Genomic DNA, 23,185 nt, shown 5'->3' with positions numbered 1-23,185 from the left:
AAATGTTGGTCAAAGTGAACAAACTTGCAGTTATTAGATAAATAAATTCCGAAGACCTAACGTACAGCATGGTGACTATAGTTAATAATGATGTTTTGTACAGTTGAAATATAAGAGCAGGTATTAAGTGTTCCCATCATACACACAGAAAAGGTAAGCATGTACGGTGATAGATGTATTAATTTGCTTGATCTTGGCAATCATTTTACAATATATACATATATTAAAATATACATTGTACCTTTTGAATATGTACAATTTTTGCTTGTCAATTAGACCTCAATAAAGCTGAAATATAAAAATACAGATATAGATACACAGGTATAGATATACACAGTGCACCCATAATTATAAATCATATGTTCCTCTAAAGCCTGCAAGTGCATATAAAGCATAGAAGGAATGAAGGGAGCATCTAGCCAAAGCTACAGTGTCATTGTATAAAAATGTTAAGGAAATGCATGGAAACCACACTTTTAAAGATGCTCATCCCTTTATTTTTGCAGGATGTTTGTCTGAGTGTCACCCATGAGGAGAAGATTACTAAGAGCTATCAAAAAATGAAGTATAACTCTAACCCTGACATTGGCTTTCAATATCTTAAGAAAATCCCAAAGACCTCATAGCTTTGTATAGTTTATAACTACTTAGAAACTGTTTAAAGAAGAAGAGAGAGGGTGCTGTGAGCAAAACTTCAAGTCATTCTGCAAATAGATATTCTTAGAAACAGCAAACTTTAAACATGGTTTCCTCCACCTCAGCTTGTAAAATGTAGATTTTCTTATATATTAACATCTTCAGAAATGAAAAAGTATTAATTATACTGAATATGTTTTTAAGAACCTTGAAGATAAGAAGTACCAAATGAAGAACACTATACTCCAAATGTGATTAATAATGTATTCCAGACACTAGACCTAGAAAACATAGCATCAGCATGAAAAGTGACTTTTCAGACTGAAAAGTGCTATATCCACGATATGCAAAATATCGATAATAATGAATTCCAAGAGGCAGTTGCAGAAAATAAGGCCATGGCACAAATAAAAAGCAACTTTTCAAGCTGACAGAAAAATTAAGGCAGTAAGAGAGCATGAATCAAAATGTATTGTAAATATGCAGTGGCATGCAAGCACCGTGTCTACAGTTACTTGCTGTGTGCGCAGGCATGAACATTTTCTGGACTCTGAGTTGATGCATGTTTTTAAATATGGGGTTCTGTATATCTTAGTGCAGAATAAATATTGTATATCTTGGAAAAAACAGAAGCATGAACAACAGAGACTGAATTTGTTATGGCCTTGCCTATGAAAGTAGGATAGAGGATTTTATGAATAAATGACTTTACTTTTTATATAGCAGTTCATAGTTTACAAAACACTTTCATATTTATTATCTCAATTGAGCCTTAAGTAGTATACTATGGTAGATGGAAAAAAGGTTATTAGTGTTATAGAGGTATAAAATGATACTCAGAAAAGTTCACATTCAGATGGGAAGTGGAGGTCAAGATGGGGTAAAGATCAAAGCAAGTCTTCTGGGTATTAATCTGGAGCATTTGTCCCTTACACTGCACTGACACTTTATGGAAATGACCCTGTGTGTTTTCTACCACAAGGCTAGAAGTATTTCAGAATACATTAAATTGCATGTCTTGTCCTCTTTTACACAAATATTGATTGTCTATTTTGTGTCAGGCTCTGTGAATGGTGTACATACAATGATGAAGGGGAAAAACATAGATTCTGTTTTAATGGAGATTATAGACTAGTTAGGAGAGAAACAGTAATGAAATTATTCCTTTAATTAAAGGATTTCTGAGGTTGGGTGTTTTGATGGACAGTGACACCAGTTTATTAAAAAGTGGTACACTGGAAGAAAAGCAGTTTGAAAAGAATGATTGCAATTTCAGGCCTGGACATGTTTATTCAGGAGTTTGAAACATCCAAATCATGATGCTAAGTAGACAGATTGACGCAAGACTGGAGCCTATAAGAGAGATCTCGGCTGGGGTTGAGTGTATGCGTGTGTGTGCCCATATGCATGTGCGCATGTGCATATCTTTTTTGTAAGCATAAGATCTATACATTTTTGTAAAGAAAAGCTAAAAACTGAGTATAATCAGTACAGAGTGTTAGGTATAATCTTGTACAAATTTGTATATTCAACTGCAAAACTAAAGGAATGAAAGAATGCGTGAATACATGAATAAAAAGAACAAGAAGCCACAAAAGTATCAAAGCCAAATATTTAAAAAAATGAAATTGCTTTGGAAAAATGGAATATGGCTTTCCTGCTGTATACTAAACTCTTGGTACTCAGTAAACCCTTCACAGATAGAACTTCCTATACTAAGAGTACCACAAACTATTTCTACTGTTTCATCTCTCTAGAAAGTTTAAAACTAGCAAAATAATGGTAAAGGGTCAAAGTACTCCAGCACAAAGGATACAAAATACAACAGCATATTATCTACTTTTTATGATTCACGATGATCAACTATGAAAGAGCCTACATAAAATTACACTACATACGCCTATTGTCCAGGTCTCAGAAGACATTATCTGCCTGTGTACGAGAGAATAGTTCTGAGTGAACGTAGAAGAGCTGCATAAAGAGGGAAGGATTGTGTAGGTATCCTATTCAATTAAAGACGTAATAGCTCTGAGGTCAGGAGTTTGAGACCAGCCTGGCCAATATGGTAAAAACCTGTCTCTATTAAGAATACAAAAAATTAGCCAGGCGTGGTGGCACATGCCTGTAGTTCCAGCTACTCAGGAGGCTGAGGAAGGAGAATTGCTTGAACCCAGGAGGCAGAGGTTGCAGTGAGCCGAGTTTGTGCCACTGCTCTCCAGCATGGGCTACAAGAGCAAAACTCCATCTCAGAAACAAAAAAAAACAAAAAGCAGAACCTTATAGCTGAAACTTTATAAAAAATAAACAAGGAGATAAGGAAAGAAAACATATTTTTCTTGCTTTAAAATGAATGTTCATTGTTATATTTGGTCCAAAAATAAAAGGAGGGGGCTATTCATAGTCCACAACTGCATGTGATCGCACCATGTGATAAATACCACTATCAGAGAGTTTGTTTATTTGGTTTGACTAGATAGCATATTTCCATCACCTTTAGATAGGATGGGCATTTGTTCTGGTTTGGACAGTACCAATTTATACCTCTGATTCCCAACACAATATTAATAGCACCCTCTTTCACTTCCAAAAATGTATACGTTTGCATGATAAATTATTTGGTCACTATATAGGCAAAGCTTAAAAAAAAAAGGAAATTCCACTTCTACCTCAGCATGTAAAATTTAGATATTACGTGCTAAACTCAGATATTCTGAATCAGAAGGTCATTCAGTTTGGGACCAATGACTTTATTTTAAAAGCGCCTCTGATGTAGGCATTGTTGATGTAAAGTTCATTAAGAATTATTGAAACTAAAAGAAAATGCTTCATGGCAAATGGCTACATTCTGAAATAACAGTCACAAGGACAAGTAGGTGGCTAGTCTAAAAGCAAAATTTTTGTGGTATCTTTATGAATTTAATTTTAAGCATACACAATTTTACCTTGTCAAAGGTCTACAACCTGAAATTGTGTGTACTGCTCCAGGGGTGAGCAAATAGGTAGTATGTTGGTCATAATCTTGTGCTTCAAAACAAAAAGCTTACGCCTTAGGTGAGTCTTATTGAAAGTGTCAGTAAATTCATTATTTTCTTATTTTATTTATTTACTCAATGTATAGCTTCATTAAATCAATTATATGTAGGCAACATTATTGATCAAAATCTCTAAAATTTTGTGTTTTATAAGAAGATTTCTTAGCAAATAAACACGTTTCATTTAGCACTCTTCTCACGAATCCTTAAAAAAAAGTTAAGCCTTCCACTTCATGTTTCTATTTAAAGATTTTATCATAATATTTATTGGCTTTTACACCAAGAAAAAAAATCTAGGCTCAAGGTTTTTGGACTGTCATGACAATAAAAAAGTTGTCATATATCTCTTCCTCTCTTGTAAGAATCTATAATTTCTGATAATCACTAGGTAACAATTAGGAGGGAGGCCAAGAAAGTCTTTACTTCGGCTTTTTAAATCCATGCTCCCTTCCTTTGGTTTTCCCTTCCAGGCAGCAGAGGCTTCATTCATTAGTACAATTTGATTCTGATGTAGTAGCTCTGTCTCGCACCTAAGGGGCCTTGCAAGCATGAATGGGGATACCCTGGCCTGTTTATCCAAGCTCTTTATAGACTCACACAAACATAACACTCCAGCCACCCCCTTAGAACTAGGATGTGTATACCAGCATACAGTCTAACTGGAAATGACCTACCTAGGAAAAAGGCTCACACAGGAGGTAGAAGCAGGCATGAGGCCATTTAGACAGAGAACTCCAGGTCCAGGCTCCTAGAGAGCTTGATCTTGAGGTAGGGGGACTGTGGAATCCAGATAGGCTCCATTATAGGGAAATCACTCTGCCATGGAGCTCTGGTAACCTTGTACATCTTCACACAGGCCATGTAGGCAAGGGTTAACCCCAGCTAGTCTAAGCTCTGTCAGCACACCCTGTGATTCTCCCAAACTGTGAGAACATGGGAGGCTTGTGAGGAGATGCTACAAAGCCATTTATCTCCCATCTCCTTATCTTTCAGGGGCGTTGTCACGAGGCAATTTCTCATCTCTTTGGTTCTCCTGAGGTATGAAGCCCTCTTTCCCCTACCCTTCTTCTAGGGTACAGCTGTAGGCTAGCAGCATGCTTTGTTGTAGCCTGGAAGCAGCATGTCAGCAAAGGGTGTTCTAATACTCATGTGACTTAGTCACATCACCAGTCCCTTTCACGTCAATGTTGTCCTGGAAGACAACTGGGAAGCTGGCACCTTTGATCATCTTGTTTTCGCTCTCTATGTTGGTAATGAACTATCTGGATCTAAAAGTAGCTTGTTTCGTTACTGGCAGAATCTTTTAGCCTTGTTTGACTCCGTGGGTGAGAAACACAGTTAAAGGAGGCCCAAGCAGGGTACTCGGTCAAAACCCCTACTGTCCAGGTCTCAGAAGACACGACCTACCTGTGTATGAGAGAGTAGCTCTGAGTGAATGTGGAAGAGCTGCATATAGGGGGAGTGATTGTATCGTATTCAGACAAAGAAGTAAAGGAATGCCCCAGCTTTTGGTGAGGAGAAAACAGGAGTTATTATGTTGTTGTTGTTGTTGTTGTTGGGTAGCAAATATAGGAAGGCTAAAAAAAAAGAAGAAAAAAAACAGATGGAAAAATATGACACTGGCCACCAGCAGGAGCATTAGGAAACACAAGAAAATATTTTTTAAAGTAGTAAAACATCATGTTAAAAAACAGTAAAACATCAAGTTAAAAAAGTGTGTCCTATGGGCTGAGCGCAGTGGTTCATGCCTGTAATCCCAACACTTTGGGAGGCCGAGGTGGGCGGAACACGAGGTCAGGAGATCAAGACCATCCTGGCTAACATGGTGAAACATCGTCTCTACTAAAAATACAAAAAATTAACCGGGTGTGGTGGCAGGTGCCTGTAGTCCCAGCTACTTGGGAGGTCGAGGCAGGAGAATGGTATGAACCCGGGAGGCGGAGCTTGAAGTGAGCTGAGATCACGCCACTGCACTCCAGCCTGGGTGACACAGCGAGACTCTGTCTGAAGAAAAAAATAAAAAGAAAGAAAAAGAAAAAGAAAGTGTGTTCTATGTGATCCTGATTTTGTTAAAAAAAAATGCAAAAATGAGCAGAAATTAAAAGTATTATTTTGTTGTTTTTAAAAAATATTATTGATGGTCGAAAATGACAATAATTACCTTTCTAATTAGAAAAGAGATAAATATAAAGAAAAAGTGGCTCAGAATACACACCAGAGTAAGAAAAAGATAAACCAATAGTCATACAAGCAAAATGTTGAAAGATAATTTTAGTGACATATTGATTCTAATTAAGAATTTTAACATTTACTTCAACTAGTGTATCTTACCATAAATGAAGTAAAAAATAAATTATGCTTTCCAAATTACTGACCTAGTAAAATTGTTGAGTATCCTTTCATCTTTAAATATCTTCACTTTTATGTAGGTCTACCCGCTTTACTTGCCTCATCTAAACAAGCTAAAAGCATTCATTCTGAGTTTTAGTACGAAAATCTTATGCCAGAAGAGAACAGGCAGTTTCTTAAAATTTAGGCATATCGGGTGTAACTCAGATATTCAGATTTGGTCAGTCCAGGGTTGGACTTAGGAATCCGCATTTTCAATAAGCTTCCCAAATTAGTCTGATATTGGAGGTCTGGAGAACATATTTTAAATGATTTTGAATTAACAAGAAAGCCCCAATTAAACATAAATATACCTAATTCTATATGTTTTGTTTAACCAAATATGTGATGTCTGAATTGTTAAAGGCCTTTTGCTTTTAACCAGTCTTTTCCAGTTTTTTCACATTCTTATATATTCATTGCTATATCAATATTAAAACAGCATCAACCACACATGCCCTTCGTCTTACTCTAGTCTTCATGCTCTCCTACTGATGGCACCCTGACCTGCTGACTAATGTTGATTGGCCTTGCATAGGACCACGTTGTTTTTCCATTTTAAATGATCTTCATCCTTCTATCCCTCAGACACACACCAATGTTTATCCTCATTGGAAGCTATTTTAAGTGTACTTTATGCTTAAAACATACCTGTCAACCAATTCAAACCTCTTTTATATCAGAACTCTATTGTGTTGAATCCCAATTTTCAACATAGGCAAAGGTCATGCAGAATGTACCTGTTCAAGGAGATACCCACGGATCCAGTTGAGTATGGCAGGTTATAAAGAGGAGTTGGTCATGAGGCAAATTATATATCTCTCATAACCTTCATTCATTTATTATGGCCGCCTTTATTACTTCTTTCAACTGTTCAACAAATATCTCTTGAATACCTACAATATGCCAGGAATATTTCTGGACACTGAGAATACAGCAGTGAACAAAACACTCAGTGAGGCTATATTTTAATGAGAGAAGACACACATTAAAGAAATACATAAAAGATAGTAATAATAATTCATATTATTATAACTAACACTTATTGAATGCTTACTGATGCCAGGTGCTGTTCTAAGTGCTTTGTGCTAACTCACAACAATTTACGAGGTAAGTATTATAATAATTCCTGTTTGATAGATGAAGAACTCAGGCACGGAAAGTTTTAAAAACTTGTCCAAAGTCATTAAGCAAGCAGTGGGAGACAAAGACTTAATTCTCAGCAGTTTGGATCTAGTATTCACCCTCTTAAGTCATCAGTATGCCTTACTATCAATAATAAATAACATGCCATGAAGAAAAATAAAACATAGTCAAGTGGGATAGATAGTAATGGAGAAAGTGTGGCCAGGGGAAGTCTCTTTGATAAGACATCATTTGAGTAGAGACTTGAAATAAAATAAGGGACCTGGCCATGGGGATATACAAGGAAACAGTTCTAATTTGAGATGATAACAAGCGCAAAATTTCTAATGAGAGGTTGAGTTTGGCATCATGAATATTTACCATAATATGATTTATTTCAACTTGAGCACAAACAAATTTTCATCCAACTTAACTGAAGGACAATCAGAACTTGTATCTGGCTTTAAAGGTGACTATGCACATGTGCTGTACAATAAAAGGCTGGTGTGACTAGAGTTTACCAAGGTTTTTAAAAAAAAGCAGAAGATAAATGAGGTCATCCTTTCAATAGCCAAGGAGGGCTTATTAAATGGAGTGTCAAAGGTGGAGATAGCAAGATTGAATCAGATCCTAAAGATACTTGAAAAGGAAAACCAACAAGATTTTCTCATGGATTATATGTGGCATGGGAGAAAGAAGATTAAGGAGATGCCACAGTTTTGACTTGAGAATCAAGAAGCATGGATATTCTGAAATGGAGAAGACTACAAGAACAGGTAAGGCCGTACACAGTGGTGAGGCTTCATATGTTTTGTTTTAGAAATGTTTTATCTGAGATACTATTATATATACAAGTGATAATGTCAAATAGGCAGCTCTATATACGAGTCTCAAGTTCAGCAAAGAGGTCTGGAATGCAAATTCTTAGACTATAAATTCAGATGTGAAATTCAAGATGGTGCTTCACATCATGAACTGGATTAAACCACATAAGGAGTGAGAGTAAAGGGAGAAGAAAGAGTTCCAAGCATTGAGCTTGTGATATTCCAGTGTTTAGGGGTTAGAAATAAGAAAAGGAGCAACCAGTGAAAATGTGGTATCCAGGATATTAGGCAAATAAAGTGTTTCAAGCAAAAAGGAGAGACCAGCTGTGTCAAATGTTGCTAATAGATTGAATTACACGAAGACTGAGATACAACTCGGCACCTGGAGATGACTTGACAAAAGGAATTTCACTGGCACGTAGTGGGAATAAATTCTTCTAAGTAGCTGTGATACTTAGAAGAAGATAAAATTTAGACATATGCCGAGAAGGTGTGCCTTTCCAGGTGAGTGACGGTTGATGAGCAAAAAACAGAATAGTAATATCAAGACAGTCAATATCATCTGTTGATGAGGAAGGAATAGTAAATACAGTGGTTCTCAGCAGATTAACAGAGATAGGACAAGGTAGCATGGACATAGAAGTTTATGTGGGTGGGCAAAAAAGTGCTTTCTAAACTTTTTTGGTTCCTCAGAAAATGAGGGAGCTAGGGTGAAACCACTAACAACACATTTATGGAAACCATCAAATATCATCAGAGCCATTACCACCCAATGGAACCAGACCCACAGACCCCTCCCCACCATCAACCTTGTTATCTCATTTACTCTTCCATCCCCCACTTAAGCTTTGATGAACAAAAGATGTGTCATATAGCATGATCACATTGAACAATTTTCCTTTTAAATAAACTGTGGGCCACAGTCTTCACCTGTGCTGATTGGGAAGAAGCAGGAAACTCTGAAATGCTGAGATGGCATTAACAGATGAAAGTGACAGAAGAGTTATGGCATCACTTTTAAGGGAAGATTAGAGAAAATGCTACAGTTGAAAGCAGTGATTGGAAAAAATAAAACTCTTTCCACTTTATGCCCAAATCTGTTGAGACTCCTAAGTAACTTGATGACACAATTAAACTACATTTGTAATAAAATTCCTGGTAGTGAAAGTGCTAAGGTGAAAAATATGGAATTAGAGATTAGTTGAGTTGAAGGAAATGATATATATATTTTTTAATTTTGTAGTCAGGAAAACCTCTGGGGAGAAGAACTTTGAGGAAAGACATTTGAACATGCAAACATCTTGGAAACAGCCTGCCAGGTAAAAGGCAAAGGCACAGCATAAAAAAAGGCTGGCTGTTGGATGGCTGAAAAATTAAATTGTATAATATTTGTTCTTGTGGTACAAGTTCTATATAGGTAATGCTTGTGTATTGACATTTTAATGTGGAAATGAGGATTCTTTGGTGAACACCTGGCATGTTGTAGCTATTAATAAACAATGAGCAATATAATCCTTGATATAAAAAAAAATCACTGAATTTACTCAAGGCTTAATAGAGCTTACCACACGGATATCACTAGCAATAGTATTTGTAAAAAAAATGGTAATTTTTGGAGAATAATAAACAATTATACAGATTTATTAATAATACTGGATATTAACAATTTTGTTTAAAATTATAGTAGAAAAATTATAGAAATCCTACAAGAAAACTAGAAATACCCATCTGGACATCAGCCCTGGAAAATGATTTATAACTAAGTATTCAAAAGCAATTGCAATAAAAATAAAAATTGACAAGTAGGACTTAATTAAACTAAAGAGCTTCTGCACACCAAAAGAAATTATCAACAAAATAAACAGACAACATACAGAATGGGAGAAATGTTTGCAAACTATGCACCGGTCAAAGGTCTAATATTCAGAATATATAAGAAGTTTAAACACATCAATACGAAAAAACAAATGACCCCATTAAAAAGTGGGCAAAGGATATGAACAGGCACTTCTCAAAAGAAGACATATAAGCAGGCAACAAACATGAAAAAATGCTCCACATCACTAACATCAGATAAATGCAAATCAAAACCACAATGAGATACCATCTCACACCAGTCAGAATGGTTATTATTAAAAATTAAAAATTAACAGATGTTGGTGAGGCTGGAGAGAAAAGGGAATGCTTATACACTGTTAGTGGGAACATACATTTGTTCCGTCATGGTGGAAAGTAGTTGGAGACTTCTCAAAGAACTAAATACAGAACTACCATCTGATCCAGCAATCTCACTACTGGGTATATACTCAAAAGAAAATACATTGTTCTACCAAAAAGAAACATGCACTTGTATGTTTGTCTCAGCACTGTTCACAGTAGCAAAGACATGGAATCAACCCAGGTGCCCATCTGTGGTCGATTTTATAAAGAAAATGTGGTACACATACACCATGGAATACTATGCAGCAATAAAAAAGAATGAAATCATATCCTCTGCAGCAGCATGGATGCAAGCGAAGGCCAGTATCCTAAGTGAATTAATGCAGAAACAGGTACCACATGCTCTCACTTATAAGTAGGAGCTAAACAATGAGTACGCATGAACATAAAGATGGGAACAATAGACACTGGGGACTCCTAGAGTATGGAAGGAGGGAGGCAAGGGTTGAAAAATTACCTGTTGGGTACCAGGCTACCTGGGTGATGAAACCAATCATACCCCAAACTGAAGCATCATACAATGTACCCGTGTAACAAACCTGCACATGTACCCCCTCATTCTAAAATTAAAGTTGAAATATAAAAAATTTTAAAAAACAAAGTTGTAGTTGGTTAATGTTTTGTTCTAATGTATTTAACAGTTTTATAATATCATGCATGATATTTAACTATTTAAAATTAAAATATTAATTTCATGAAATATTTAGAAGTCATTAACACTTTTGAACAATACTGATATGGCTTGCAGGGTGCAGGGTTGTCACAAACTTTACATTTTTTTTAAAAAGTAGTATCTGCAAAGCGCAATAAAACCAGGCATGCCTGTATACAAACAAATAGATACATTCTCAAATCCATTAACTGTTCGTAAACAATTACGTAATTCTTTGATAAAACTAAATACATTCAACAAATACAAGAGCTTGCTAATAGTAAACTCTGCAATTTTATTCTTCCTTACATTAAAGATTTGTACTGCTACACTTGTTTTCTCTTTAATTTTCTTATATCTGATTTACAAAAAATTATTCCCAATTTACAAACTAATTTTGCAAATTCTATGCAGTCCTAATTGTAAATCAATCCTCTTATCTTAAAGGAAGTAAAAGCAGGTTGTTTTAACTCTTGGCTGTGCTCTTGGGAATGTAGAAACTAAAATCCTATCAAATCTTCCCTAAAGACATTTAAATTTGCTCTTATTTTTGGCTCCCATTTTGCCGTTTCTAGTCCACATGATACATAATGCAACTGTCAAAGTAAGTGTCTATGCTTCAGATAAGTTGTTTGTCTCATTGTAAAATGCACTTATAGGAATCAAAATTCAAGCTTAAAAACACAATATTATAAATACATTTTAATTTTCAGAAAAGTAACAAAACTTGTATATAAGCAACTTGTACACGGAAGTAATGTCTATAACAGAAAACTTAATGGGACTGAAGTCCTTTCTCTTTAAAGACACACTGTTATATCAGAGGAAAGCATAAATAGCAGCAAATATCTTATTAAACAACAAGTGTGCAAATGGAAAAGGCAGAGGCCTCTAGGGCCATGTTAATTATTTCAGGGTCAGAGGCATTAAGAAGACTGCCTGGCAGTTTCTAAGGCAGTCAGATGGCAGTACCAACACACAAGCATCCCCAAGGTCTTGCAGTTACAGTACTGTCATATTTCAAATGACAGGTAATACTTATGAACACGCTGACACTAACCTCTTCAATTATAGTCAATGTCAAGGTTTTTACAACTGCAGGACCGGCTAATTTCTAAAATATATATTGCCTGACAAAAAGTACTTTATAAAAAATAAGTATTTAAAGCACCTATTGGATGATGCTAAAGAAGTCTTTGGAACACTCACACACAGATAACGTCCTTTGAGCCATTACCCCCTGGGGAACAAAACATACATTTTCTTTGAGGATCATTTTTGTGGCATTCAAGGCATAAGGAAACCACAGAGGGGTTTAGTGTGTCTGAATATTATTCTCTTTGCCTATAGTGACATTATACTACAAGATATTTTCATTTAGACTTACTTCATTTTTCAATATAATCATATTAAAGTACAAATTTAATACACTTGCGTAGGTGTAGTGTTATTTGGTCAAATTTTGTTTTTTCCCCTTTTAACTGAGATGCCATTTTCCATCTTTCAGTTTGTGTATATACATTTGCAAACTGGTATACTGGTTTTGCCAACAATTATCTTCCTTTTTCTTTTACTTGTAAGCCCTCTGATGGATCACAGAGAGTTATGCAGGTATCAATGTGTGTTTTTAGTAAACCTTGCCTGGTGCAACCTTTGGCAAGAAACCAGTCACTCAGATTCACTAGGGTCCCCCATTTTTAAATTAAAATCACACATCTAAAGGATTACATTTAAATGGGAATTTCAGCTCTACCTGAATGAATGTAAGGGAAGCAGTTGGGCACAAGAGAGGTGAAAGAATGAGATAGAGCCATGGTCTGGTTCAGGAAGGCTGAAGTATAAAAACAAGTTTTTCAGTTTGAATTAGTAGTTTTTCCACCATACATCTTTTGTTCTTCATGTAAAGTCATTGTGGATTTGGGGACTACTGGTTGGCTTCATAAATTTGGGACAACTTGAAATTGCATGCACATTTTGATTATAATATATATATATAATTTTGATATATGATTTCACTATATATAATTTTTCATGGAGAGACTGCATAATATTCATCTAATTATTAAATAAATCTATAACAATACAGTTTACACTACTAAAATATACAACTTATGGGACTTTTTATTCTAAAACAAATTTCATTTGAAATTAAGTGCAAAGAAACACTACAAAGTGAGACACATTTAAGACTCAACTAAGATTTTTGGTTTAATTTGCAAATAACAGAATTAAAAATTGATTTTTATTTTCCAAATTTTAGCTTCTAAAAAAGTATTGAGAGGTAGAATCGTATTATATTTATTTAGATCCTGAAATATATCTATTTTTTTGATAATTTAGCTTATGAATTTCACACTATTTAGAAAATATTATCAACATTGATTTGGTAAATTTAAAAGACACTCTGACATCCAAATGTATAAAATTTTTTCGATCATAGGGAAAACACTGAACTTCTGAGGTAAAAGTAGTCATGAAAGTCTTAAATAATATTCACTTATTAATTCATTTTAAATGTCTGGAACTTTGGTTTGAATTAATACACATCATAAAATTACCTCTGGCCATGAGAAAAATTATGTAAAAACAGCTTCTAAATCCAGTTCTGCTAAGGACATATTAGGAATCTTAATCCTTATTTTGATTCCATGACAAATGTAAAACAATTGTCCTTACCCATATATTTAGCGACTTTCATATTTTAAAGTGAGTGAAAATATAACAAAATAAGAAATTGTTAAATTGTAACTGAGTATCTATTATTTTTGTTTTAAGTGTTTCTGCTGTGGGGTACATGTTTTAGAACAACTTACTTCTCAAAGATGCTTTTAGAAGAATTTTAGTTTGTTGAAGGAGAAAGAATCAGTGACTCAAACACATCAAAAAAAAATATTAGGATCAACTAGCCTTGCTAACTTTTGATTGGCATAGGAAACCTTTTACTCCTGTTAAGTGATAGCTGCTCTACTTGCTGATGTGGAGCAGCTCACATCTGGACTGCAAAGTTTCTGAAGGTTAATTTCAGCTTCTAGCTAAAATGCCCTTACTTGTACTGACTCCCATTGCCTTTTCACACGTGAATAATTCCAGATATAGCTTTAGGTCCGTTCCATCGAGATACAAGATAAAGAGTTTAAAAACAAACAAATAGAAGCCATTTTTATTTACCTAGAGGTTCAAAATAAATGCCTGATCTGACCTAAAAGCTTAAAAAGCAACCATTTGCCACTTCAAGGTATTGAATATGGGCCTGGGTCACTGCCAGAAATATAAAAATTCTAGGTAGGGGTAAGCAAGTTGCCCTCTGCCAGTGTTTTTATCTGTGTCATATTCTTCTATTTTTTGACCTAGAAAATATGCCACATTAAGGCTATGATAACTTTAAAGAGCATATATCTTCTATTGATGAGACAGAGAAAATTGTGAAATAAAAAAATTTGGGGAAAAGCTGATTGAATGCTTAAGTCATTCTAATTTGGAACTAAATGGTATCATCATGGTTATTAGAGCTAATTTTGTCATTTAAATAATCTGGTCACATAGGTCTTTTTAATTGAACTTATTGTATTACATAATAAAATCATACCGTTATGTACTATGGTACATAAATGATACTAAAATCATTGTGTTTTTCTATACTGTTATGATTTACATAACATTTGTGAGAAGATGTGTTTGCAGTTGAAACCGGGATTCAGTTTTATGTTTTATACAGTATTTCTTTACCTATGCTGCTTCAGATTGGGGAGCATTTAAGAAGTTACTGGTGTGCAACTTCATTTTTCATTCATTGGCATTAATTCTACTTTTTACTAGATATATCTGCACCTGCTATGATCTGAGACAATATACATTAAATGAACAAATGAAGGTTACGTTTCTTAGAGGAGTGGTGTATGTTTGGGTGTATACGTGTGTAGGGTAACATGTAATATGCTTTCCAAGGATAACATCCGAGCAAATAAAGACTATACAAATCCAACCCCTCTGAATCATTCCATTCACCATTAACAGAAACAGGCGACAGAAATAACACCAAAGTATAGAAACTGTTATCGCTATTGTTGCCATATACGGAGTATCCCAATAAGTTAGGTACAGAGGGAAGACTGCAGGCCAAATTCAGCCTGCAGATATGTTTGTTAGGTATGCAGTTGAGGTTTCAAAATAACTCATGTGAATCTCTTTAGATGTGCTCCCCAGTACACCACAGTTGCCTCCAATCCTTAATGCCATGTTCCTTACGTGGGCTGCCTTGGATCTGAAGGCATTGCAGTTTAGGATCTCTGCAACACAGTCTTTTCCCCTCACTTTAAACCAGAGATATTTTTTCATCTGTAGCAGGAAGATATTGCTTCCCACTAGCTCACCAATGTGATTTTTTTTTTTGAGACAGAGTTTTGCTCTTGTTGCCTGGGCTGAAGTGCAATTGCGTTATCTCGGCTCACTGAGACCTCTGCCTACCAGGTTCAAGCAATTCTCCTGCCTCAGCCTCCCAAGTAGTTGGGATTACAGGCATGCACCACCATGTACGGCTATTTTTTTTTTTTTGTATTTTTAGTAGAGATGGGGTTTCATCATGTTGGTCAGGCTGGTCTCAAACTCCTGACCTCAGGTGATCTGCCTGCCTCAGCCTCCCAAAGTGCTGGGATTACAGGTGTGAGTCACCATGCTCAGCCTGAACTTTTTAGATATATTTTCTGGCCTCTTGCTCACTTGTGGCAAAATATTTGTTTTTTCCAACCTCAAACATTTCACTAGTCTCCAAAGTGCATGAGATTACACGAAAATATGCCTAGATGTGTATTTTCTCATTAATATTGCCTGGAGCTTTATAAACCTATTAAATCCATAGAATCTAGCACTTCTTTAGTACAGAAGAATTTTCTTCTATTGTTAACTTAATAATTCATTTGTTAGGATGGCTAAACAGCCAGGTACAGTGGCTTATGCCTGTAATTCCAGCACTTTGGGAGGCCAAGGCAGGTGTATGGCTTGAGCCCAGGGGTTTGAGACTAGCCTAGGCAACATAGGGAGACTCCATCTTTACAAAAATTACAAAAATTGTCTGGGTATAGTGGTGTGCACCTACAGTCCCAGCTACTAGGGAGGCTGAGGTGGGCGAATCACTTGAGCCTGAGAGGTGGAGGTTGCAGTGAGCTAAGATCACACCACTGCACTCCAGCCTGGGTGACAAAGTGAGACCCTGTCTCAAACAAACAAACAAATAAACAAAACTGAAAAACAAATATGGCTAAACAGAGATGAAACTAAGATGGAGGGATGGCGAATACATATTTGTATTTTTATCCAGTCTTTTCAGATTCTATATTTTCCCCATTAAAATACTTCTAGGGTTTTATTAAAATATTTTCGGAAACTTATGTCCTCTATGTTCATGACATTTTCACTTATCAATTTAAAGGTATTTCATGACAAAGTCTGGAAATAAATAGTTACTAGTTTGAAGGTACTTTCTTTGATAACAATAGCGGTTGCCAAAATTTTGCACTTTAAATACTTATTTTATGTACTACAAAAAGTCACACTATATAGTACATGTTATTATATAACTTTCATTGATAAGGAAATAGAATCAGATGGTTCATGTAACTTGAAGATCACACGGTTAGAAAATGGTAGATCAAGGAATTGTACATGATTGACTTTAAAGGTGATTCTCTCAACCACCCACTATTCTGTGTCATTATTTAATAGCTTTTTAGTAGGCAGTGCTGACCAGTTTTACCCATCCCTGACAAAATAGAAAATGCATACACATGAAAACTTTTTTTTTTCATATGCCTGCTGCTCAACTGTAAACATTAAAACCCTTGTCACACGTAGACTTTAGTTCACACATTCTGTTACTCTCCACTAATGTTCCTCTAACACAATTTTTAAAAAGAATCAGATTATAGCTCGAATATCTAAAATCAAAAGTAATCATTACTACCAAAGTGAAAAAGTGAGAATTTGATTCAAGTTCCATTTTTGATATGCAGCATTTTAGTTATCTTACTTAAATCATCTCAAAAGGTAACATACTTTTAGACATCCTCATTTTCTCTCGCCTTTATATCGAATAAACATTTTATACATGAAATGCTATTTGTATGCCTGGCATGGGTGGCGATACCAGTCTCAGACTCATCTCCCTTATTGTTCTGTATCACTTAGAAATTCAGCAACTCCACCAGATGAGTAGATTCTCTACAATGTCCATGTTACTCTGACAAATGAAAGCTGTTACCCTCTGCTACAGTGCACTCAATTTTGTCAATTTGTCTTCAGCTTATTAAAAAGTAAAACTGAAAAAAATAAGATAATTATTGCTCTTTTTCACTCTGATATCCTGTTCTCCTATACGATCGAAGACAATGTCTTCGATTTAGTTAAAAAATTTATGTTTCACTATAACACATACGATAATATTTTGAGAATAGTGAACATTTTTACACACGTGCCATTTAGTTTTTCTCATTTCTTACCTATGATTTCTAATAATATTTACTCACTTTAAATAAGGACAATGATTTTGTATTTTCTCTTTAAGGTATCATCCACCTAGCAGGTATCTCCTATTTCAGGTTAAGATACACAAAGCATCCACTTTGCCCTTTTTGCATTTCAGTAGCCCACTCACAGCTGCTGCTTAGTTATTGTCTCCATTTTCTTTTGCTGTTGTTGTTGCTACTTTTCAGTACCTGAGTTTCATTGGCTTTAAATAAAGCACAAACAAACATTCATAATTATATGCATATTAATCATAGGGTACTTGGGCAGTTCAAATTTTAATATAGATGGCTCCACTTTAATGATATTAGTTTACATAATTACATAAATATAATATATAAAGTGTCATGTGGTTAATAATTTATTTCCATTATTTGTCTTTAACTTCATAATATTATATAAAAAGGAAAACTGATATTATTATCTTTTTTGGAGAAAAAACTAAAGGAGAGAAGGATGTACTAATTAAAATAAATATGACCAAAAATGGTGCAAGCGATTTCTAATATTAAAGAATTTTTCCACTGCTATCCTATATTCCCACAGAATTGTATAATCTCAAAACTATGCTACCTTTACAAAGTAACCATTATATATCTAATATTTTATTACCAAGTCCTGTCAGTGAATTAGCTAACTTATATTTGAAAGAAACAGAAAGGGATATGGAGCCCGAACAGACATCTCAGAAATCTGAGTTATGTTCCTCAGTAAAGTTGTAATGTCTGAAAGTGCCATACTCTGTACTCTGTCTATAGGAGATTGGTCTCTTGTTGAATCACACTCATTATTTTGCATTCTAGTATGAAGCGTTTCATTTTTATCAGTGATGTCAAGAAATATATTTGTTATAAAATTATTTTAGCAGACAATGAGTAGTATGTCATTCAGTATCTCTGTTTGGTAAGGTTTAAAGTATTTCTAGAATTTTTTTCATAGCCCCTCGAAAACATGAGAAGTTGATAAGCTTTCCCCTTTTTGACAATAAAAACTCTCTAGCCAATTATGTTTCTTAATTTCTTCTGGACAACAGCAATGTCCAACTCAGATTAGTTTCTCAATCAAAAAAAATAATACCAACTTTATGACAGACACATTTTCTTTCTCCCTTTTCCTACCAGACTATTATCTGTCTCATTGAATAAATGCTACTTATGTGATAAGAAACAATGAGGCATAAATTTAAATATGAATAAATTACACTAAAATCAAGAGAAGTCCAATATTTTTAACGCTTTAAAAATCTCTTACATACTATTTATCCCCAATGGATACATCGTTATGACTTGAGTGCTGATTTGGATACTTCTTATAGTTGAGAGACTATATTTGTATTCTACATCTCCCTAGTACCCAGAGGGGTATTTTGTTATTTATTTATTTAGACCTTGAAAATACTTTGACATGCAAAAGACCCTATTGGAAGACTTTCAGATGCAAATAATGACTTCAGTACAACTATCTTCTAAGCAACCAACCAGAGAAAGAAAATTCCACAATATTCCTAAGAGTCAAAACAACCAACTCTGGGAAACCGGACGTTATTAAAACAAACAAAATGCAGGGCTCTTCCAGAGCAGGGAGAGTATCACACTCATCCTTGTATCCCCAGGGTCTGGTATAGTGTTAGACTTTAGGTAGACACTTAGGAAGACAAGTGAATGGATGAATTAATCATTTAAGATGAATGTAGGTGGAATATGTGCTTCGAGCAGTCTTTCTCAAGTAAGAATTATTTCTGTTGATCCATCAATGCATTCCCAGTCAATCTCTCTCAGCCAAACCATGCCATTCAGAGTTGGCAGGCAAGGATTTGGTGTCTAGTCTTTGGCCAGGATTAGAATGAAAGGTAACTGGATCACAAACAGGATTAAATGATTGACCCTGGCCTTATTAACCGAGCTTTAACTGGGTTTAACCAGCCATGGCTATAGGGAGCAGCAAGGTTCATAACCTTTAATTGCACAATTCTCTCTAACTGTCTAAATATTGTGGACTAAGAAAGGCCCACTTGAGGAGACATTAATGGCATGACATATGCTACATTGTAGTTTTTTAATCTGAGTCAAAATCAGAATCCACTTGTCAGGTAACTGTCCAATGTTCTGTTCTCAGAAATCAAGCAGACAATTAGAGTCCTTGAAATTTCTTTATTAAAACATAGAGCCCCCAACCCAGCAATATCCCATAATAGTTACAAACTATTTATTTGTACCCTATGATTAGTCCATCATGCATTGCAGTAAATATCTGGGGCTGGATAATTCATAAAGAAAAGAGGTTTATTTGGGTCACCATTCTTCAGGCTATACAAGAAGCATGGCACCAATATCTGCTTCTGGTGAGGGCTTCAGGAAGCTTTCAGTTATAGTGCAAGGTGAAGGAGAGTAGGTGTGTCACGTGGCAGGAGAGGCAGCAAGAGAGAAGGAGGAGGTACCAAGCTCTATTTAACAACCAGACCTCATCTGTACTAATAGAGTAAAAATTCACTCACTAACATGAGGAAGACAACAAGCCATTCATGAATAACTCCCAGTCCCGTGACCTAAACACCTCCCACCGGGACCTACTTCCAACACTGAAGATCACATTTCAACATGAGATCTGAAGGGGACAAATATCCAAACTACATCACCCTATAATATCCAAGTTCTCCAAATGCACTACTTAACAACTTTGGACTTACAGACTTTTGCATTTAATCTATCAATTAGAAAACAATGCTTAAATATCTGTACATGCAAAAATATAAAAACACTCCCCTCGTCTCACCCCTATTAAAGAGCAATACAACAAGCAAAAAGGTATAAAAGGCAGGTTTGCAGATAAGAAAGGCTGAGCTCTGAAGACTGCAAAGGAGGGTAAGATTGTGTGGAAAAGACTTGGCAGTTTGACTTGTCCACAAGCTCAATATGAAACACTTGAGGGGAAAGAGGATGAGACCATTGCATTTTGTGCACACCTTTATTAGTGCACTCAAATCGATTTGTGATTTTTCATACCACGGGTGTGTTGCCCCTAATACCTTGTAAGCTATTTGAAGACCTGGGTTGTATCTTTTTTACCTTCATATCTCAGAGGGAGCATATAACTAGGCACTGTGCTAGTATATAAAATATTTGGTTACTCAAATATTTATTGACCATGTATACTTTGTACAGTACCATACAGGTACTAGAAACACAGTGCCTAACAGAAAAGGCATGGTCCCAGCACTTATTGAATTTAAACTCCTGTTTATGAAGGAACAAATGGACAAGAAATGAATGGACAAATTGTGCATATTCAGTGAAGAGCAATTAGACCTTCGACTAAAGACAGGAGACCTTCACAACTTTTTCCCCTTCTGATAGTAACTTTCTTTCACTTTCAGGGAATTCTGACATACCATCCTCCCACCAATTATCACAAAAATGCAGAAAAGTTTGTCTTCTGCTATTCTGTTTATTCCTATAGCCAAGAAGATTTTGTCATGTTTTATGTTCTGTAGTCAGCATTCTGAAAATGACAGTCTCTCCTCCTCAAAAGAAAAAATGCATTATAATATTGAATATGCTATTGCAAATCAAGCTTCACAGAGGTGCTAATATCTTTGCTGGAGGCAGGTGGCCCTGCAAGGAAGTCCAGAGGCAGAGGAATTCTGGAAAAAGAATGTGAGAGACAGAGAGGGAAAAGAAACCAGGGCCCAGTATAATAAATTGTAGTTGCAAGTAGTTTGGCTATTCACCCCAAAGGTATTGAAGAGCCCTTGGTGACTTCTGAACTGGTATGGCAGAATCAAAGTGATATTTTAAGATAATAGCCAAGTAGTTAGACATAGTCTATATTGTTGAAAAAAGCTGAAAACAAGTAAGGCCAGTTAGGATGACACTACAATAGATCAGCCATAAATTATTAAGTTCCCAAACAATGATGATGCCAGTGGTACCAGAAATATAACTGAGGCTTCCAGCCTGACGAAGGGGAGAATGGTGGTGCCATGAACAGGATCAGGTTCATAAGGAAAAGGAACACATTTAGAATTAGGAAATAATAAGAGAATCTAGACAATGATACATTTTCAAATGCAATTCACTGCAGTTAGGTGGAGATTCATGATTAAAACTTTGAAGAAACATCAGTTTGAAACATAGGTGTGAACTGTAAGCATTCTTTTCATCTTAAGAAAATTCCTCACAAATTGCCTCATTAATAGTAACATCAGCGCCCTTTGCTGACTGGTGAACAATTGAGAAGCAACTTCTGGTTTTCCTTGAAACCATCAAGAACCAAGACCTACCAATTTTTCAAGTACTATTTTCATAACTTTGGGAATCTGGTAGGGTTAGTGTCTGGCTCAAAGGCAGAAAGAGGTCCCTGAACACTAAATGCTCTGCATGCCCCCAACAGAATCTGTGGATTTCCAATATTCATTAATTCATTTCCTCCTCTTTGTTAATTGTGTGCTTATTATGTGTAACATACTGTGATGGGTTCTAGTATTCAGTCAAAAAATGGGAGAGATCTGGTCCCTGTTGTCATAAAGATCACATATTTCTGGAATGAAAAACAAGCTCCTTCTTCCCAATAGCATATGCTTGAAGCTTCTACCTACAGATATCTCAGGCTGACACTGAAGAATTTTATAAGGTATGTAAATTTTGGATGCAACTAAATAATTTGCGTAAGAAAACGGCATTTACAAATATACTGAGTGATATTTTAAACTGCATAACATACTGCAAGCTTAGTATTAGGGAGACCAGATTAACGTCATTCTTAAGTAGGATGTAGTTATGCTCAGCAACTGCTTAACGGCATTCCACAGGGGAAAAGGAAGGAGGAAAGAAGCTGAAAATGGTCAATGAAGTGAAATTAGATCACTGGTAAACTTATAACTTAGGCTTGTACCATTTGATCAGTTTTCTAATGGCCATAACTTAATGATTCAATTAGTTTCCTGGGAGCAAGGATAAGTACATGTTCAATGTTCTGTATCATATTACTGATTAGAATCTGCCAAAGCCATGTCTAGCTGAAGCTTATGAGCAATGAAAACAAAATTACTTTATATATGTTATAGTTCCGCTATGAATAGACAGATGAATATGCAGCTGCTGACAATAAAAATAAATAATTAAAACAAAATTAGCAGAGTTATTTTCTTACATATTAATTTCTTAGCTGATTATAATTTGCTTAATAATTGATTCAAGGCATTGAAGGGCTTACGAGATATAGGCAGACACTATGCTGAGCTGTAGATGAAACAAGTATGAACTTCAGGGCAATTTTACATGAACACCTTCAAGAAGAAATGTGACCCAGAAACAGCAGCATAGTCCACATAACTTACGTAAAAATTATTTTGAAAGTATGAATCACAAAATAAATGCCAGTCAGCTCAGCAGGAGTGGTATAATATTATGCCTACAGTAATCATCAGTAATGATTAAGGGCATGGTGGTATAATAATTCAAGTATGATATTTCACAAAATGAAGAAAGCAGGAGGTGGTTTCTTTCAAGAAGATAAAATGGCAAAAAAGTTAAATGCTTCACTGTGAACACTTACCAAAAGAAAGTAAGCTTCCGTGAAGATTCTAAAGTTTTAGTGGTCAGCCTTTATGCTGTTTTTTCTATGTCACAGTAAAGCAATATCTATACCAATTGATATAAAACACTGGTTGCGTTATTTGGTATGGAGGCACTATGTAAACTTAGCGTGCTCTTTTGCAGTGTTGTGGCTCTTCAGTGCGAAGAATCAGTTTTTTATTTACATGGAAGACCACACAACAATGTGATACTTGCCAC

General features: G+C 35.4%; 1 protein-coding gene across 1 annotated transcript in view; it reads right to left on the bottom strand.

Moving 5' to 3' along the window:
* The window catches only part of NAALADL2 (N-acetylated alpha-linked acidic dipeptidase like 2), a 948,145-nt gene that overhangs the window by 766,928 nt on the left and 158,032 nt on the right, over nucleotides 1-23,185 (bottom strand). The window lies entirely within an intron of this gene.

This window comes from Nomascus leucogenys, chromosome 11 (genome assembly GCF_006542625.1).
Source record: "Nomascus leucogenys isolate Asia chromosome 11, Asia_NLE_v1, whole genome shotgun sequence".
Lineage (NCBI taxonomy): Eukaryota > Metazoa > Chordata > Mammalia > Primates > Hylobatidae > Nomascus > Nomascus leucogenys.
The sequence above is the reverse complement of the archived record's forward strand: the minus strand, read 5'-3'. Positions and strand labels throughout refer to the sequence as shown.